This window comes from Peromyscus eremicus, chromosome X, assembly GCF_949786415.1.
Source record: "Peromyscus eremicus chromosome X, PerEre_H2_v1, whole genome shotgun sequence".
In the NCBI taxonomy this organism is placed as follows: Eukaryota; Metazoa; Chordata; class Mammalia; order Rodentia; family Cricetidae; genus Peromyscus; species Peromyscus eremicus.
Window position 1 is genome coordinate 92,212,163 of NC_081439.1, and position 7,784 is coordinate 92,219,946.

A 7,784-nucleotide genomic window follows, 5' to 3' on the forward strand; every position below is an offset into this window, starting at 1 on the left:
AATTGTTCTAACATAATGCCATTCCAAGGATGGCTATATTTGGCTTTGATTACTCAAGAGTTGGAAAACAATTTTTTTTCACATAGTCATTTTGGCAACAAATTATGAGATACCTAAGGTTTTGTAGGAGGAATTTTTTTAATTAACATATAATTACATCATTTTACCCTCTCTCTCTTCCATATAACTCCTTTCATATCTCCTTTTTTTCCCTCTCAAATTCATGGCCTCTTTTTCATTGATTACTATTGTTGCACACACACACACACACACACACACACACACACACAACCTGCTAAATGTGTTTAGTGCTGCTTGTGCATATTTGAGTTCAGGCTAACCACTGGTACTGGATAACCAATTAGGGGGCTAATCTACGAGAAAGACTAATTCTCTATCTCAGCATCCCTTACTTGCTTGTAGTTCTTTGTCTAATGGTGGGGCCCTGTGAGATTTCCCCATTCCATGTTAATATATCCGTTCATGTTGTCATTGTTCATGTCTTGATTATGCAGCCATATTGTTTAAGTATCCTGTGTAGTAAATCACTCTGGGAGACACAGTCTCACAGCAGACTTCCTGGTCCTCTGACACAGTCTTTTCCCCTATAGTAGGAAATATTGACAAAAGCCTTTGGGAGATGAAAATACAGAGGGCTGATAGCCTTTCAGTGTAGCATGACTCTTAGAGGAACTAACAAATCTTCCTAATCTGAGATGCTGCCTAATGAGGGCGATCTCTTTCTGGCTATGACTCTTCACTCAGAAGAGACTATCCTATCATTTTTATTTAAGTAACATTTTCCCAAAAGATTCAAATTGCTAATAGTCTTCTGAGAAACATGTTGGGTTTTTTTGGGGGGTGGGGTGGGGAACGTTGAGAGTGATGGAAGCAGGTGAAAGGAAAAGTAGACTTTTTGGTGTAGTTTTGTATTATTAATTTGTATACACATGAAGGGTTATCTTTTCAATAAAATGATTTATTCTTGTATTTTTATTTTTCTTCTTTTCGAGGATACATGAAAAATAAAAATCAGTGATAACTCTTTCTAATTACTAAATCAGGGCAGGATGTTCTAACATTAAAAATCCTTCATAGTAGACAAGTGGTAGCAAAATTTAGAAAATCTAAAAGCTGTTGCTAACCATGTTGACACTTTGGATTATTTAAGTTTGTGAACTTACAGCTCCAAATAAAGTGGAATTCATAGATACTTGCATAGATATAAGAATTTATAGTCTGAAAGGGAAAGGGACTAGAAACTAGGAAGGCTCTAGTTTTCCCATTTGTGTTAAATCCCTATAAACACATGAGTCACAATGAGATTTAGTGGGAAAAAGTTCTCTGTTTTGACAAAGCACAAGTTCTTTAGAACTCCAGTCTGGGAGCCGCGCTAAAATACTCGAGTACTCAAATCTTAGCCAAACTCATGGGTGGAGGAGCAAGGAGCAACTGATGTCTGGGAGGAGAAAGAAGAAAGCAAGTGAGGCTCAGCAGTTCCTAAATTCAGCTAAAGCTACGCTCTAGAGGTGTAGAAAATATCCTGCAGTAGACATCTCAGTGGTGATACCATCACACAAATGCAGCCTCCCACCGTCTGAGTGATGGGGTCCAGCAGGGTGAGATCTTCCATGCTATATGGCACTATATTCTCTCCTTATTGGCACTATTGTCTCCAAGGAAGTGTGTTTTTGCTTGTCTCAGCGGCTCCTCTCTCTTTGTCCTTATCTCATATTATTTCTATTTCTCATTCTTCCTGGTCACCTAGACTATGGTATTAGAAAACAACACAACTCCATACCGCTTAGAGATTAAGCAACCTATTGGTTGGAATTTGGATGCAGAACTCATGAGATCTGAGATTTAATGATGTCCATCATATGCAGTACCATGTCCCAAGACTGTTAGACTCTTGACAGTGTATTTTTCAAATTTTCCAAAAATTGGACTGTTGTTTTCTGATATGCCTAAGAAACATTAAAATAATGAAGGGACAATGTGCTTTAAACAATTCATTTGTTTTACTATAATTCAGATTGAGAGTAAGCAATCAATCAGTGTCTCAGTGTAGCATTTTGGAATCAGGGAGAAATTGGAAACATGTATTGAGACCAACCCTTGCATGCTAATATGCTTGAATGAAAACAAAATAATTAAAGGGAAGAATCATTCTACTCTATCTAATTCCCCATTTCACCTCAGTGAGTTCAATGAGAGCCTCCAAAACCAATCAAGTTGATAGTTGTTCACTCTCCTTTGCAACTTAGTAAGACTCAGTTCTCATTGCACATGCTGGCATTCATTTCAACAAAGACCAGAGGCCTACCAGAAGACAAGTGTGGGGCTAGGTGCTCCACACACAATGTTGAGAAAAAACAGATGTGGTTCCTGCTTTCCTGGAGGCTCTGATCTCATGGGTGAAACTGGCATTAATTAAATAATTACAGAAATGAATATATAATTATAAACTGACATAAATACACTGAAGGAAAGACACACAGTTTGACAAAAGTATATGCAATAATAGTATATTAGTTACTTTCCTTGTTACTTCGATAAAACACTTAGCAAAAGCAACTGAAGGGAGAAATAGTTTTTGTTGGCTCACATTTCAAGGGTACCGTGCACCATGGCAAGAAGTCATTGTGGAGTAGCTGGATACATTGAATCCATAGTCAGGAGTCAGAGAGTGTTCAGCTTATGTTCTCCTTTTTATTCAGCCGAGGACCTCAGCCTACATAATGGTACCACTCACTGTAGCTAGAGTTTTCCTGCCTGGCCCACAGTCAGGACAAATCTCTCTTACCCCCCAGGCCCGCAGCTGTTCAAACCCAATCAGGTAAACACACAGAGAATTATATTGCTTACAAACTGTACGACCGTGGCAGGCTTCTTGCTATCTAATTCTTCTATTTTAAATTAACCCATGTCTATTAGTCTATAAGTTGCCACATGGCTCGTGGCCTTCCGGTACCTTACATCTCCCTTGTCATGGCGGCGGCTGGCAGTGTCTCTCCGCCTCAGCCTTCCACTTCCCCCAATTCTCTTCTCTCCTTGTCCCGCCTATACTTCCTGCCTGGCTACTGGCCAATCAGTGTTTTATTTATTAACCAATCAGAGCAATACATTTGACATACAGAACATTCCACAGCAACTCACATTTTAGGTGGGTCATCGAGGTCAATTATTAATTAACCTAATTTAGATAATCCCTCACAGACACTCCCAGAGACTCGTTTCCATGGTGATTCTAAAATCCTGTGAAATTGATGATCAAAATTAACCATCACAACTAGGGAATTAATGAAGGCCTCCACAGAGAAATACTACTTAAGGCAAGATTTGTGTGGCCCATAAGACTTAAAGGAATTCTCAGAAGGAATTGTCTAAGAAAGGATAGCAGGTCCAAGGTGCTGTGGAGGGATAGAGACAAGGCCAGGGCAGCTGAGTGCAGAGGGCAAAGGAGTGATGAGATTTGGCTATAGTATGACAAGTGTGTTCCTTAATGGGAACAGCACTGGCTTAGGAGTATGACAATTCTGTTTGAGGGTAGAGAGTGCTGTTTTGCACAGGCAAGGTTGCAGGCCCTGGCCCACTAGATGCCTCTTTGTCATTTATGACAGCCAAAAAGTTCCTAAATTCCCAGTACTCTCAAATAATAGCTGTTGAAAGCAAAACCACAGAGAGCAAAGAATTTAGAGTTGTCTTTGAAGCAAGAGCATTAATAAGAAGTAGTTTAAGTGAAAGATGATAGCGACTCAGTTCATAATCTGAAAAGATCATTCCATAGTGAAAAAAGAAAGCTCCCTCAGAGACTCTTCCTGATGACAGGTGGTGACTCAGATCTGAAATCTCAGCACTCGAGAAGTGGCAGAAGAACTGTGAGTTCTAAGCCAGCCTGAGCTACATAGTACTACCTTGACAAAATAATGACAAAGAATGCCAGTTCTACGGAAAGCAACAGGAGTGCAGGGGGTAACCGGACAAGCTCTCAGCAAATATTGAAAGTTTTAATGGATTTGTAATGGCAACTACTTTAGCACTTCATGTGAATAGGTTATGTGGTATGTGCTTTATATATGTTACTTTCTTAGGCATTATAACTTATGATGAAATATATAAAATATCATCACATGACAGATGAACGAATGGAGAATTAGAGTTTAATGTGTTCCTACCGTCATGTCCTGGAACAATGGTGTATCTACCAGACTTATTTGATCCTAGAATCCATGCTCTTAACAATTATGGGTTATGTTTAACTGTTACGCTACCAGTAGATCACTTTAATAAAGGGCAGAGATTGGAGGACACATCAGAAGAGCAGAAAAGTCTGCTAGAGTACAGGAATCTTTGTTGTGAAACATTTTGAACAACTAACACAACCAGTATGAAAATCCTGACTGAGGAGCTGGAGATATGGCGCAGTGGATAAGAGCACTTATTCTGCAAACATGAGGACCTTAGTTCAGATTCAAGTGCACACATGAAAAAGCCAAGCATGGCAACATGAGCACCTGCAACCCCAACACCGCAGGAGGAGGTTTGAGGCTTGCTGGAACCAGCCATGTTTCCGTTTCAGTGAGAGACCCTGTTTCAAGAGAATAAGGCAGAAAGTCACACACACACACACACACACACACACACACACACACACACACACGCACACGCACACACATGCAGAGAGAGAGGGAGAAAACACCACACACACACACACACACACACACACACACACACACAAGCAGAGAGAGAGAGAGAGAGAGAGAGAGAGAGAGAGAGAGAGAGAGAGAGAGAGAGAAACACCACAGATACACACATGTGCATGCACACACAGAGAGGGAGAAACACCACACACACACACACACACACACACACACACACACACACAGAAGCACACACCCTTTAGGGCTGTCAGGATAACTCAGCAGTTAAAGGGATTTGCCCCTAAACCTAATGAACCACGTTCAGTTCTGAAGAGCAACATAATGGAAGGAGAGAACCAGCTCCTACAAGTGGCCTCTGACCTCCACATGCACACTGGCACATTTTGTTCTCCCAAACAAATAAGTGTAATAAAGAATTTTAAAGTTTGGAGTCCTTAGGAATATGAGGGTGGGAATCAGAAGACAGTGAAGAGAGACGGAAGGTTGGTGAAGACAAACTTGTTCTCTTAATCTTCTACTTACAGAGGTATGGTAGTATATGCCTGCAATAGTTGCCCTTGGGAAGCTGAGGCAGAGAGGTCATTAGTTTGAGGCAAGCTTGGACAACACAGAGAGAGCCTATGTCAAAAATAATATAAAGCTAAGACAAAAATAAAGAATAAAAGGACATATATGAAAATGTCACAATGAAACCCATGACTTTAAATTTAAAAAATTAACTTACAAAGCAGGCTAGAACTCAGCACCTGCTTGGCATGAGCCAAGTATATTCAATCACAGGTGCTTCTTGAGGAAACCCCACCAAGAGCAGATCCTGCTAGAATCATTTCTTCCTGGAATTTCACCATCAATTTCGAAGAAGCTTTTTGGAAATTCAAGGAGAGGAGAGCAGCTGCTTATTCTATGCATTCAGTTGTGTAACTTTAGTCTCATAACAAGGAACGATGAGATAAACCAAATTAAGAGGCGTTTTCTGCAGTGACTGGCCTGGGATCTTCACAAAGGCTGCAGCCAATATAATCACCCAATAAAAGTAATGTTTCAGATGGAAGATTATAGAAGTGCGACTATTAAGCACAATCTGTGATCTGTAACTGGACTCCCTCTCTTTCTCCTTCCCATGCTCTCTTTGATTTTTCATGCCTTCCTGGGAATTGAACCTGAGGCCTGTGCACATGAGCTGAATGTTCTACTATTGAACTACATTCCTAGCCCTTGAACTCTTGCATGAAGGGCACTGCTGAGATCACTGGCAGAACATGAAAGAGCTCTCTGTGGAAAGGTTGTAGGGGTATTTATTTGTATGCTTCTTAAACATTCTTCAGAAATTTGATAAGTTTTCTACAAAATGAATGTAATAAATGACATTAACATAGTATTGTCATCACCCACTATCCTTTATATACATGGGGCTATAAAGTAGGAATGCTCACCCTTACCTGGGGAAAGGAGGTGGGAAGTAAGGGAAGTCATTGTCCTGAAAGGGGACAGGTCAGGCTTTGTAAGGGTCCCCCCTCCAGGCAACTTGTTTTTCATACATGCTGTTTTGACCAGTAGCAAGAGAGGCAGCAAGAGCAGCGGCCAGCACTTGGGGATTTGTTAGTAACTTGAATCTCAGGTCCACCTTAGCTGTACTCAGTCAGAAAATCTGGGATGGAACTCAGCACAGCCAGAGTGCTGTGCTTTAACAAGTTCTCCAGGGAATTCTGCTGCTGTGTGCTCACATTTGAGCCCCTGTTAGCAAAGAGGAGGGGCCATTCTAGGTTAGGGAAACAGTATGAGAACTTTCTATGAGGTGAAGGTAGGGGGCGCCTTTGTGGACAGGTAAAGATCCATAGAGGTCAGAGTAAGGGGCATGGGTAAATGAGACACGAAAATGACCAGAGTGTTACCGGGGACTTAGGAACTTTATTTTTCCAGTTTCCAGTGCTAGGTGACACAGGGGTGTTTAAAGACGAGGGTGACATGGAGACCAGGATACTGGCTTCGAAGCTATTATTCTCATCTTACTTTTTGGTGCTTTTCCCTCCGGAAATATGGACACACAAATGCAAAAATGGACTCGACAGGTTATATTCATAATTTGTGCATATGCATACACACATTTATGTGTGCAACAATAATAATCAAAGAAGAAGAGGCGATCAATTTGAGAGGGGGTGCATGCGGCAGGTTGGAGGGGGGAGACCTGGGAGGTGCTGGGGAGGAAGAAAGGGAAGGAGGAAAGTGATATAATTCTGTTTAATTAAAAATGTATTAAAATGTAAACAAATGTGTGGGGACTTGATATTACCAATTCTAAGGATCCTCTTCTAAACCCCACATCCTCAGCTTTAATCAGTTTTGAAGGTGCCTCAGCAACAGTGCGTTTCAGATTTCTGCAGATTATTCTGCATTATAAGCTGGGGGGAGACTTTCTTTTCTGAGAGAAGGATAAAGCACATTTGTACGTGGGAGAAAGGAGCAGGAGTCCATTTGGCGGGAGGCAGACTACTTTATAAGAGCTTTAGTTCAGCTCTAAGGGCACAAGGTCTAGAGACCGCCTGTGGTATTGAACTTCTTGGTGGTGGATTCCCTTGATTATCCAGGGTATCCCTATGGTAAGACACACGGAATACATATGTGTTCTGGTTTTTATTCTTCTTTTACAAGGGTACCAGTATTCATCATAGAGGCTTCCACCCTGATGAACTGACCTAATCTTCACTTCTGAAAGGGCTCCACTTCTAAACACCTAGTCCTATAAGTTTCCGTCCTCTTACTACTAACTAGGACTTTGGTAATTAAAGTCTTTCATGAGTTGGGGGTGAGAACAAATATTCTAGTCCCATCAAGGAGTGCTGCTGTTGTTGACTGTTGTTCTCTTCACGGCCACTAGGGTGTGGCAAAGGACTCATGGAGAAAGCTAAAGCTCTGGGGCAGTTCTATTTCATACGCTGTGAACCATTTCTTCCTTGACTATGAGTGAGTTCAGCAGTTCAGGATAAGCCTTTGCTGTAAGATTAGAGTTGATCTGACACAACTGAGGTGGGGCATCCCAGAGCCGTTTCCCACAGATGCCTAGACCATGCTCATCTGAAATCCATGTTGTCCTCAAAGCCTTCTAGCAGGTACGGCAGG